Source organism: Marmota monax, unplaced genomic scaffold (assembly GCF_021218885.2).
Source record: "Marmota monax isolate L192 unplaced genomic scaffold, Marmota_monax_Labrador192_F-V1.1 WCK01_AAM20220418_F8-fsc00234, whole genome shotgun sequence".
Lineage (NCBI taxonomy): Eukaryota > Metazoa > Chordata > Mammalia > Rodentia > Sciuridae > Marmota > Marmota monax.
In genome coordinates, this window is record NW_026692493.1 from 1,568,810 (window position 1) to 1,581,690 (window position 12,881).

The 12,881-nt window shown below is 44.9% G+C and overlaps 1 non-coding gene across 1 annotated transcript; it reads left to right on the forward strand.

Moving 5' to 3' along the window:
* Positions 1 to 11,879: 11,879 nt before the first annotated feature.
* Positions 11,880 to 11,952, forward strand: Trnat-ugu (transfer RNA threonine (anticodon UGU)). The gene has a single exon. It is a non-coding gene; the product is annotated as a tRNA-Thr (tRNA).
* Positions 11,953 to 12,881: the final 929 nt, after the last annotated feature.

The window sequence follows — 12,881 nt, forward strand, 5'->3', positions numbered from 1 at the left end:
AAAGTTTCTCAATCTCATTTAGCTTTTCAAAAAACTTCATTGATCATTTGTGTGGACTGTTCTCAATTTCAGTTTTGACCTTTTTTGTTTTGGGGTACCAGAGATTGAACCCAGGGGTGCTTAACCACTGAGCCACATCCCCAGCCCATTTTTTTATGTTTTATTTACAGATAGGGCCTCACAAAGACAAGGCTGGTTTTGAACTTATGATCCTCCTGTCTCAGCCTCCTGAGCCACTGGGATTACAGGTGTGCACCACCACACCCAGCTCAGTTTTGATCTTTATTATTTCTTTTTAAATTTTTTAAAAATTTTATTTGTTTATTGTATGTGGTGCCAGGGATGGAACCCAATGCCTCATGCATGCTAGGCAAGTGCTCTACCCCTGAGCCCCAGCCCCTAAATTTTTTAAAAATATTATTTTTAGTTGTTGATGGACCTCTTTACTTTATGTATTTATTTATATGCAGCGCTGAGAATCAAACCCAGTACCTCACACATAGTAGGTAAGTGCTCTACCACTGAGCCACAACCCCAGCCCTGTTATTTCTTTAATTCTACTGGTTTGTGGATTGGTTTGTTCTTGTTTTCTAAGACCTTGAGATGCATCATTAAGTTATCAATTTGAGATTTTTTTTAAATAGTGTAGGAACTCATAGCTAAAAACTTTCCTCTTTCAGATTTTGATATGTTGCATAGAATTTTAAGAACTTTAAGATTTTTCCCCAATTTCTTTAATAACTTGCTCACTCAAGAGTGTATTTTTGATAGGCAGAATTAATATTGTCAAAATGACCATTCTACAAAACACTCTATACATCTTTAATATGATTCCAATCAAAATGAGAATGACATTCCTCATAGAGAGAGAAAAAGGGAAGAGAACAAATGAAATTCATTTGGAAAAATAAGAGACTCAGAATAGCTAAAGCAATCCTTAGCAGAAGAGTGAAGCAGGTGGTATCGCTATACCAGACCTTAAACCATACCATAGAGCAATAGTAACGGAACCTGGCATGTTACTGGTACCGAAATAGACTGGTAGACCAGTGGTACAGAATACAGGTCACAGAGACAAACTCACATAAATACAGTTATCTCATACTAGACAGAGGTGCCAAAAACATACATTGGAGAAAAAATAGCCTCTTCAACAAAGGGTACTGGAAAAATTGGAAATCCATATGTAGCAAAATGAAATTAAATCCCTATTTCTCACCATGCACAAAGTGGATCAAGGAATTAGACCAGAGACCCTAGCCTAATAGAAGAAAAAGTAGGCTCAAATATCCATCATGCTGGATTAGGCCCCTACTTCCTTAACAAGACCCCTAAAGTATAAGAAATAAAATCAAGAATCAATAAATGAGGGGCTGGGGATGTGGCTCAAGCGGTAGCGCGCTCGCCTGGTATGCGTGCGGCCCGGGTTCGATCCTCAGCACCACATACACACAAAGATGTTGTGTCTGCCAAAAATTAAACAATAAAAATAAATAAAAATTATTTTTAAAAAATTAAAAAAATAAATGGGATGGTTTCAAACTGAAAAGCTTCTTCTCAGCAAAAGAAATAATGTGAGGTGAATCGAGAGCCCACAAAATGGGAGAAAATTTTTACCACATGCACATCAGATAGAGCATTAATCTCCAGGATATATAAAGAACTCAAAAAACTTGACACTAAAAAAATGAATAACCCAATCAATAAATGGGCCAAGGAACTGAACAGACACTTCTCAGAAGAAGATATGTGATCAATTAACAAATATAGGAAAAAAATGTTCAACATCTCTACCAATTAGAGAGATGCAAATCAAAACTACTCTTAAGATTTCATCTCACTCCAGTCAGAATGGCAGCTATGAAGAATACAAACAACAATAAGTGTTGGCGAGGATGTGGGGAAAAGGCACACTCATACATTGCTGGTGGGACTGCAAATTGTGCAGCCAATCTGGAAAGCAGTATGGAGAATCCTTGGAAAACTGGGAATGGAACCACCATTTGATCCAGCTATTCCTCTCCTCAGTTTATACCCAAAGGACTTAGAAACAGCCTACTACAGGGACACAGCCACATCCATGTTTATAGCAGCACAATTCACAATAGCTAAACTGTGCAGCCAACCCAGATGCCCTTCAGTAGGTGAATGGGTAAAGAAACTGTGGTGTATATACACAGTGGAATATTACTCAGCAATAAAAGAGAATAAAATCATGGCATTTGCAGGTCAATGGATGGAGCTGGAGAATATCATGCTAAGTGAAGTGAGCCAATCCCCAAACACCAAAGGCTGAAAGTTCTCTCTGATATGTTCATGCTGATCCATAATGGGGATGGGGGGACATGGGAGGGATGGAGGAACTCTAGATAGGGCACAGGGGAGGGAGGGGAGGGAGGGGGTATGGGGGTAGGAAAGGCGGTGGAACGAGATGGACATCATTGTATGAAGACACGAATGATGTGACTCTACTTTGGGAATAACCACAGAAATGAAAAATTGTGCTCCATTTTTGTACTATGAATCGAAATGCATTCTGCTGACATGTATAACAAATTAGAACAAATAAATAAATACATTTTAAAAAGTGGATTGTTCAATCTCCATGTGTTTGTATATTTTCCATAGTTTTCTTGCTGTTGGCTTCTAATTTCATTTCATTATGATCTGCACACTATTTTTTTTTTTTTTTTGGTACTAGAGGTTGAGCCCAGCTGAGTCAAATCCCCAGCCCTTTTTATTTTTTATTTGAGAGAGAGTCTCGCTAAGTTGCTTAGGGCCTTGCTATCCTCATGCCTCAGCCTCCAGAGATGCTGGGATCACACATATGTGCCACTGTGCACAGGGCTTCATGATCTGATAAGATGCAAATAAGGATTTGTGGTCTAATATATGATCTATTCTGGAGAAGGTTCCATGAGCTGATGAAAAGAAAGTGCACTTAGCCATAGGAGGAAATATTCTGTAGATGCCTATTAGGTGAACGTGATTTAAGTAGAGTTTAACTCTGTAGCAACTGTGCTAAGTTTAGATCTGGACGATCTATCAGTGAGAGTGGTTTATTAAAGTCACTCACTACTATTTTATTGGACCCTATGTGAGCCTTTACGTCAAGTAGTGTTTGTTTTATGAAACTGGGTTCAGTGATGTTGAGGGCATATCTACTTATAATCATTGTGTCTTGCTGTTGGATCGTTCCCGTCACCAGAATGCAATGACTTCTTTGTCTCTTCTGAGCCATTTTGACCTGGCGGCTGCTTAGCCAGGGGTGAGAGAGCTCCCACGGCTGACTTTCAGATCCCATTTCATGGAATACTATTCTGCATCCTTTTACGTTCTGTCTGTGAATGTCTTTGACTGAGAAATGTGCTCCTTGTAGGCAACCTCCAGTCTGGTGTGGTTTTAAGTCTATTCTAGCAGTCTACTTTTAATTGGAGAATTAAGGTCATGTGCCTTCAGGGTTATGAGGGAGAGGTACGTGCTCTTCCTGTCTTTCTATTTTATTCCTGATGTCTGGTTCATTCTTCCTAATTCTCATTTGCTTGTCAGCTCTTCTAATGAGATTTTCCCTGTGCTACTTGGCTGTGTTTATCTGTCTCTTCTGTGTCTAGGACTGTCTTCTGCAAGGCTGAATTAGTGGTCATGATTTCCTTTACTGTATACCTATCTTGGAAGGTTTTATTTCTACTTAATTCTGAAGGATAACTTTGCTGGATATTGTAATCTGGGTTGACAGTTATTTTCTTTCAAAGCTAGAAATACATCATTTCCTGCACTTCTGGCCTTTAGAGTTTCTGCTAAGAACTCTGCTGTTACTGTGAGGTGTTTGCCTTTATAAGTGACTTGGCATTTCTCTCTTATGGCTAATATCCTTTCTATGTTCTGAATTTTTGGCATTTTAAGTATAATAAGACCTGGAGAGGTTTTTTTTCTGGTCTTATCTATCTGGGGTTCTAAATACCTCCAGTATCTGTATGTCCATCTTCTTCCTGAGAACAGGGAAATTTTCTGCTATTGTTTCACTGCATAAGTTTTCTTTTTCTTAATATGTTTTTAGCTATCGTTGGACACAATACCTTTATTGTTATTTATTTATTTTTATGTGGTGCTGAGGATCAAACCCAGGGCCTCACATGTGCTAGGCAAGCACTCTACCACTGAGCCACAACCCCAGCCCCACAAGTTTTCTTTTTAATATTTATTTTTGTTAGTTGTAGTTGGACACAATACCTATATTTGCTTATTTTTTATGTGGTGCTGAGGAGTGAACCCAGGGCCTCGCACGTGCTAGGCAAGCGCTCTACCGCTGAGCCACAACCCCAGCCCCAAGTTTTCTATTTATTAACCTGTAACTCCAATCCTTACTCAAGACCTACGAGTCTCAAGTTTGGTCCTCTGATGTTCCAGAGTTCTTGTACGTTCTGTTCATATTTTCTTATTTACTTTTTCCTACTGTCTGAATGTCAGTCTGTCTACCCTGTTATGGTCTGGATACGATGTGTCCCCCAAAAGCTCATGTGTGAGACTGTGCCAGAAAGTTCAGAGGAGAAATGATGGGTTGTGAGAGCCGTGACCCCATGGGATGATCTGAGTGGTGAGTGAGGCTGGAGGAGGTGGGCACTGGGGTCGTGTATCTGAGGAGTAGAGTCCCTGTCTGGGCTTCTGATCATCCTGTGAGCTGCTTCCCTCCTGCACACTGTCTGCCAGGAAGTTCTGGTGCACCTCAAGCCCTGAGGAATGGAGCCAGCTGCCAATGTACTGAGACCTCGAGACTGTGAGTCCCCAGATACACTTTCCTCCTCTACCGTTGTTCTGATCAGCCTTTTAGGCACAGTGGTGCAACAGCCAACTAAAACACTCTCTTCAAGATCTGATACTCCGAGCTGGTCTGTGGGTGAGACCTCCACTGAACTTATTTGGTTTACTGAGTTTTTATTTTTGAGATTTCTATTTTGTTCTTTTTCAGAATCTCTGTATCTATTTTTTATTTTAAATTTATTTATTTTAATTTTAATTTGTTATACATGACAGCAGAATGCATTTCAATTCATAGTGCACATATTGAGCACAATTTTTCATTTCTCTCGTTGTTCCCAAAGTAGAGTCACATCATTCGTGTCTTCATACAATGATGTCCATCTCGTTCCACCACCTTTCCTACCCCCATACCCCCTCCCTCCCCTCCCTCCCCTGTGCCCTATCTAGAGTTCCTCCATCCCTCCCATGTCTCCCCATCCCCATTATGGATCAGCATGAACATATCAGAGAGAACTTTCAGCCTTTGGTGTTTTGGGATTGGCTTACTTCACTTAGCATGATATTCTCCAGCTCCATCCATTGACCTGCAAATGCCATGATTTTATTCTCTTTTATTGCTGAGTAATATTCCACTGTGTATATATACCACAGTTTCTTTATCCATTCACCTACTGAAGGGCATCTGGGTTGGCTGCACAGTTTAGCTATTGTGAATTGTGCTGCTATAAACATGGATGTGGCTGTGTCCCTGTAGTAGGCTGTTTTTAAGTCCTTTGGGTATAGACTGAGGAGTGGGATAGCTGGGTCAAATGGTGGTTCCATTCCCAGTTTTCCAAGGAATCTCCATACTGCTTTCCAGATTGGCTGCACCAATTTGCAGTCCCACCAGTAATGTATGAGTGTGCCTTTTCCCCCACAACCTCGCCAACTCTAATTGTTGTTTGTATTCTTCATAGCTGCCATTCTGACTCTCGGTATCTATTGAAATACTCTTTCATATTCTATATTGCCTTCCTTAGTTAATTCCTTAAATTTTCTTTTAACTCATTAGTATTTTGCCAGCCAACTTTTTGAATTCTTCAGCACTTCATCCACTTCAATATCTATGGATTCAGTATTGAGGAGTTGTGAATTTGGGGGGTGTGTCGTATTACCTTGTTTTCTCATGTTTGCTGTGTGTCCCTGTTGAGATTTGCTCACCTGTGGGATGGCTGTCTTTCCACAGTTAGGTGAGGGTTTTCTAGTGACGGTTGGCTCTGTAGTGAGTTCTGGGCTGGGCATAGTGAGCGTCAGAGCACCCACTCAGCGTGCTCCAAGAACCTGCCTCGTCCCCAGGACCCTGAGAGGAGAGAGCGACTACTAATAGCAGTGTCAACTTGGAAGCAAACCTCATAGTGACATGTAGTAAAACGTCTCCTACAATGCACTGCGCAGAGAAGCAAAGGAGAGTGATGGCACAGACTGAAAAATCAGGCAGTAAAGAATGTAAAATTAATATTACACCTCAGAGAACAAAGGGCTAGGGAAAGAAAGAGAGGGAAAGAGCAGGGAAGAGAGACAAGAAAACCGAGAAAGACAAACTAGAGATTGGAGCATAAAGGTGAAGCAGAAGAAGAAAGAGACGGGCTGGGGTTGGGGCTCCTGGTGCAGCGCTGGCCCAGAACGGGTGGGGCCCTGGGTTTGATTCTCAGCACCGCATACAAACAGATAAAATAGAGGTCTGTCGACAACTAAAACATGTTAAAAGAAAAAAATTAAAGAAAGACTAAATCCAATGAATAAATTAACCTGTTATTATTTTGATACTTTTGTGTGTGTATGTGGTGCTGGGTTGAACCTAAGGCCTTGTGCATGCCAGGCACAGGCCCTACCACTGGGCCCCATCCCCAACCCTTTTTATTTTTTTTATTTTGAGACAGGGCCTCGCTAAGTTGCTGAGGCTGACTTTGCATTTGTGATCCTCCTGCCTCCTGCCTCCACCTCCGAGTTGCTGTGATCACAGGCGTGTGCTACTGCACCGGCTACATATTGACTTCAAAAGGAGAACAGGGGTTGGAAAACAGGTGAAGGGGCTGGGGTTGTGGCTCAGCGGTAGAGCGCGCGCCTAGCACGTGTGAGGTCCTGGGTTCGATCCTCAGCACCACAGAAAAATAAATAAACAAAGTAAAGGTATTGTGTATAACTAAAAAATAAACATTAAAAAACAGGTGAAGTTATATAAAAGTGTGCAATAACAAATAATGAGTGAGATTTAAACAAACCAATACGGTAGACAATACTAGCAAAATCAAAAACTAACCTCAGGGGCTTAAGGGCAGAGCCCTTGCCGAGCAGCATGCGCGAGCCCTGGGTTAGATCCTCAGCACCACAGAAAAATAAAACAAACCAAAGGCATCCTGTCTATCTCCAACTACAAAAACAAACAAACAACAACAACAACAACAAAAAACAACTTAAAAAACCCTAACGTTAAAATATTTAAAAACAAAACAAAACCCAAAGAAATTTAAAAACCTCACTAATGTTAAAAACGCTGAACTTCCTCCTTGGGGAGGTTTTAACGAGGAGGGACTTTTTTCAGGGTCGGATCTGAACTCGTCCGCGCGCTGTGGCTGTGCCGCGGTCAGTGGTGGGCACTGAACGTCCGCGGGGAGGCCCCGGGCCCCACCTGCCCTTCCCCGGGGCGGAGGCCGGCTGCACGGCCGCTGCTGCAGAGGACGCGCGGAGCCTGCACCCGGCACCTGTGCGCAGTGCCCGCCGCTGGCCAAGAGGGGAGGGCTCCCAGACCCGCGCCCGCCCTTCTCCCGGTCCAGGGGCCGGTCCGAGGGCCCTGGGCCCAGCGCACAAGCCTCGCAGCGGGAGCCGGGCCATGCGCGCCAAAGCTCTGCGCCGAGCCCTGGAACGCGCGCCCGCGGGGTGGCCTTGGCTCACCTCGGAGGCGCCCCCACGACAACATTCGCGGCAGTCTCCAGAGCAGATGAAGAGCCAGGGCTGCGTCCTTCCCAGGGCTGCAAGCTTGGGGCCACCCGACAGAGCGGCTTCCCAAGCGCTGCCCCTCCCGACCCGGCGGTGCGACCTCGCCCCTGCCCTGCCCCAGGCCGCTGCAGCTCGGCAGCTGGGAGCCCCTGTCGCGCGCCACCTCCGGAGTCGCGGTGAGTCTGGTTCTGCACCTCGGAGTTGTCCCTGTCACCACCTGGCCGCGTGGCTGGCTCTGGCTGTTCCGGCTCAGAGCGCGGGGACAGGGAACTTGCAGCCTCGTTTACCCTGCGCTCGGGACGCCGGGTGCCGCGCTGCTGGCCCTTGTCCTCGGGGCGGGGACTTCAGTGCTGGGCCAAAGTTTCAAAGCGGGCGTCGGGTCTTGTCCCTGGTCGGCTGAGCACCAGGTTAACGGTGGGCTTTTCACATGCGGTCCTTCTCCGGTTGAAATTTCCTTCTGTTCCCGGCTCACGGAGGTTTATCGCAGAAGGCGTTTGGATCCTCTCCAGTGCCTTTCTGCCTCCGCTGGGGCGCTCTTGTGGTTTGGCCCGCCATTCTGTCCTGCATGTCGAGCCAGCTTGCATTCCTGGGATGAACCCACTTGGTCATGACGAACATATAATCCTTAAATAAGCTGCTGAATTCAGTCTGCCTGCATTTTGTTAAGAAATCTTGCATCTAGCTCGGTGTGGTGGCACACATCCATAATCCCAGGGACTAGGGGGGCTGAGGCAGGAGGATCTCAACCTCAAGGCCCACCTCAGCAATTTAGCAAGGCCCTAAGCAACTTAGTGAGATGCTGTCTCAAAACATAAAAAAATGCAAAGGGTTAGGGATGTGGCTCAGTGGATAAGTTCAACTCCCTGGTACAAAAAAGAAGGGAGGGATCTTGCATCAATATAGAAATGGGTATTTACCAATAATTTTCTTTCTTATGGTGTATCCTGGCTTTGGTTTTAGGGTAATGCTGGCTTCACAGAAAGAGCTGAGAAGTGTTTTTTCCTCTTTTTTTTTTTTTTGAATAGTTCTTAAAGGGCTGGGTTTTCTTTAAAAGGTTTGGTGTACTTCTCCCGGGAGCCCTCTGGTCCTGTGCTTTCCTTTGGAGGTTTTGAGCATTGATTCCATGTCCTTACTTCTTACCAGTCTGCTCGGTTTTCTCTTTGTCTTTGTCTGTTTTGGTAGTCTGTGCCTGTCCCTTCCATCTGGCTACCCAATTTGTTGCTTATACTATTCTCTTTTAATCCTTTTTATTTCTATATAATCGTTGTAATGTCCCCACTTAATCCGTGATCTCAGGGAAGTTAGTCTCCTCTCATTGTCAAAGTCATTAGAGGCTTAATGATACATGGGAACCCCAGTTTATCATTTGTAAGGACAGAGAAAACTTCCATGTAGAAGAGACACTGGGGTGGCCTGGCCAGAGAGTGTGTTCTCAGTAGAAAAGTACACAGAGCCATTCTGTTCCTGGAGGACACAGGGTCAGGAGGACTGGGTGCCTGTGCATCGTGCCCTAACCAAGGTGGGCACACCCAGGGGAAGCGTTTGTGGGATTGATATTTTCAATGTACTCACTTTTAATTTGTTGATAGTCTCTGTTTTTACATTTGGTATGTCACTAGTCTCCAGACAAATCTTTACTACTCCCTTCTTCCTACTGGCTTCAGGGTTAGTTTGCTGTCTGATTTTTGTAGAACTGAAATGTGGCATCTATTGAAAGATTTAAAGAGATATTATTTTATATTATCATTATTTTACATTGAAGGAGATTTCTCTAGGGTCACTGGCTGACTGCAGAGATGACAGAAACTTGAGAGACTACACTTAACCAGGAATACAGGCTTTGCAAATGCAATTTGGAAAAATCACTCAACAACTGGACTTCTAGAGCCTTGGCAAGCACAGGACGGGAGGATCTGATTTTGAGAGTTACATTATGATACTCAAGATGTACAATTTTCTTTTCTTTCTCTTTTTTTGAGGGGGTCTGGGGGTTGAACCCAGGGGTGCTTAACCACTGTACCACATCTCTAGACCTTTTGATTTTTTATTTTGAGACAGGGTCTTACTAAGTTGCTTAGGGTCTTGATAACTTGTGATCCTCCTGTCTCAACCTCCTGAGTCACTGGATTACAGGTGTGTATCGCTGTGCCCCCCAAAATGTCCATTTTCAACACAAAATTGAATGACATCCAAAGAAATAGAAAAGTATGACTTATTTGCAGGTAGAAATAATTTTACAGAGACCATTCCTGAAGATGTGCGACATTGAAATTGCTAATAAAAAATGACTGTCTTGTATATATTTAATGAGCTAAAGGAGGGTGTGGACAGAGGGAATCAGGACAGCAGGTGTGAACAAAGAGATGGGCCAACAAAGGTCTATAAATCACGACAAGGAGTCAATAAAAATCCACAGCTGAGAAGCACAAGAGCTGAAGGAAGTGTCCCTGAGGGTCACCCCCAGATCTGAGCCCGGGCAGGAGGGTCAGTGAACTCGAAGGCCAGGCCACTGACATCACCACGGAAGGAAAGAAAGAAAAAATGAATGAAGAAAGACGGCGTGACGGTGGGACGCCATCCAGCACCCAGCACCACACCGTGGGAGTCTGTAGAAAAGGGCAGAAGGGTGTTTGAAGAATAATACCACCAATTTCCCAAACTTGATGAGGTGCATGGATGTGTGGACCAAGACCCTCAGTGAAGTCCCGGGGAGGCTGGGCTGGGACTCAGAGGTGGAGCACCTGACTGGCACTTGGGGGCACCGGGGTCAAGTCTCAGCACCACATATAAGTAAATAAATAAAATAAAGGTATTGTGTTCATCTACGACTAAAAAATACTTAAAAACCCAGAAAATACAAAGAGAGAGAGAGAAAAAAAACCCAAAAAACTCCAGGTAGGATAAACTCAAAGGGATTCATCTCAAAAAATGTTGTCAAATTGTCAAGGAAAAAGAAAAAATCAACAAGAGAAAAGCAACCTGTCACATACAAGGGACCCTCAGTGACACTCTGAGCAGATTCCTCATTAGAAGCCTGGAGGCTGAAGGTGGTGATGTATTTAAAATCCCGAAACAAAAGAAACCCTGTCACCTAAGAATTCTAGGTTCAGAAAAACTGTCCTTCAAAATGAAGAAGAAATTAAGAGATTTCCCGATAAACGAAAGCTCAGAAGCTCACACTGCACACGTGCCCAGAAGGGGAGTCCTTTAGGCTGAAATTCAGAGACACTAGGAAGTAACTCCACATTATATCAAGAAATAAAGAACAGCCGTCAAACTGACTCTATGGGAAGACATAAGATATTATAGCCGTGGTTAGGAACTTTTTTTCCTCTATGTGATATAATAGGCAAATTTATAAAGCAGGAATCATAAATCTGTTAACAGGCACGTAGCACATAAAGATACATCTGTGTCGGTAATACTGGGGGAGGGATGGAGCCACGCCGGATCCGTGTTTGTGCACCACTGAAACCAATGGCATTACTTCACACTGATTGTTAGAAGTTCAAGGTTTTGATTGCAATTCCCAAGGTGACCATTGATTTAAAAATGGAAAAGTAGGCTGGGTGCAGTGGCAGCTTGGGAGGCTGAGGCAGGAGGATTGTGAGTTCAAAGCCAGCTTCAACAATTTAGCAAGGCCCTAAGCAACTCAACAAGATCCTGTAGCTAAATAAAATATTTAAAAGGGCTGGGGATGTGGCTCAGTGGTTAAGGGCCCCGGGTTCAATCCCAGGTACCCCCCCCAAAAAAAATGTAAAAATGGAAAAGTATACAGAAAAGGAAAAAAGAAGGGCTTAAAATTTTTATATTATAAAAAATAAATACTCAAAAAGGCAGTAATGGAGAAATTAAGGGGAACATTTTTAAAACACGTAGACTAAAGGAATGACTGAATGGCAGAAGTTAGTCCTTACCTACCAGTAACTACTTTAAATTACCCTCCAGTTAAAAGTCAGGGGTCAGGCCGGGCACAGGGGTGCACGCCTGTAAAAAAGCCAGACTCAGTAATACTAAGTGAGGCGCTAAGCAACTCGGTGAGACCCTGTCTCTAAATAAAATACAAAATAGGGTCGGGATGGGGCTCAGTGGCAAATGTCCTGAGTTCAGTCCGCAGTCAAGAAAAGAAAAGAAAGGGGGGCGCTGGGGTTGTAGCTCAGTTGGTAGAGTGCTTGCCTTGTATGCACAAGGCCCTGGGTTCAATCCCCAGCTCCACCAAAAAAAACAAAATTAAAAAAAAAAAAGAAAACGGACAGAGAGGCTGAAGGTAAAGGACTGAACAAGACACATTGGTGGTGACGAGTGGGGGGGCATGCTAGTGTCAGACACCTGGGCCTTGGGTCGGTGCCTTGGAGAAGGCCGTCGTTGGTCGTTGCGGCTCTGTGCAGTGCGCTGTGCCGCTGGCTGGGGTGGACCAGGCCCCCTGTGCCTCTGGAGCAGCTCATGACCTTCATTCCCCCGGGCCCCGACTCCTTTCTGCTCATCTGGAGAGGACTCCCTGCGTGGAAGGAGATTTGATTTGATTTGTCTGGGCTTTGGAGTTTCTGTCTTTTGCGGTGCCGGGTTGAACCCTGGTGGCCACCGCTGAGCGGCTCCTCCAGCCCTAGGACAGCTGACTTGGTTGTCTGTCAATCCTGGGGGAGGGATGGGGTCACCATAAAGGTGTGCTCTGCCTCCCTCATCTTCACGTCCGTACGTGACCTCCACCCCATGAGACCCGTCCCAACCCTGCCCAGAACTGTCCCTCCCCTCGACCCTACTCTGCCTCTTCTGAATGGCCCTTCCTGTGTCCTCACTACTTCACTAGTTTTAAAGTCTGTGCCTCGCTCCCTTCCCCTGGTCACCAAGGGAGTGGGGTTCATTCCCGTGGAAATGAACAAAGGTCTTGCCTGGACCAGCTCCTGACTGTCCCCAGCGGTTCTGCCACGTCCCTCCTCCTCCACTGACCCAGGCCAAGACACTGGTTCTTCCTACTGACACTCACCTGCGTGCGAGGAAAGGCCGCAGCCCTACCTCCCACACAGCTGCCCACCTGCCTGCCAGGCCCTCCCCAGGCCTCCTTGGCTCCATTGGACCCACAGCCCAGGCCCCACCTCTGCAGCTATTCAGGCCTCTGCTGCTCCCAGGGACCACCTAGTTTAGGTGCC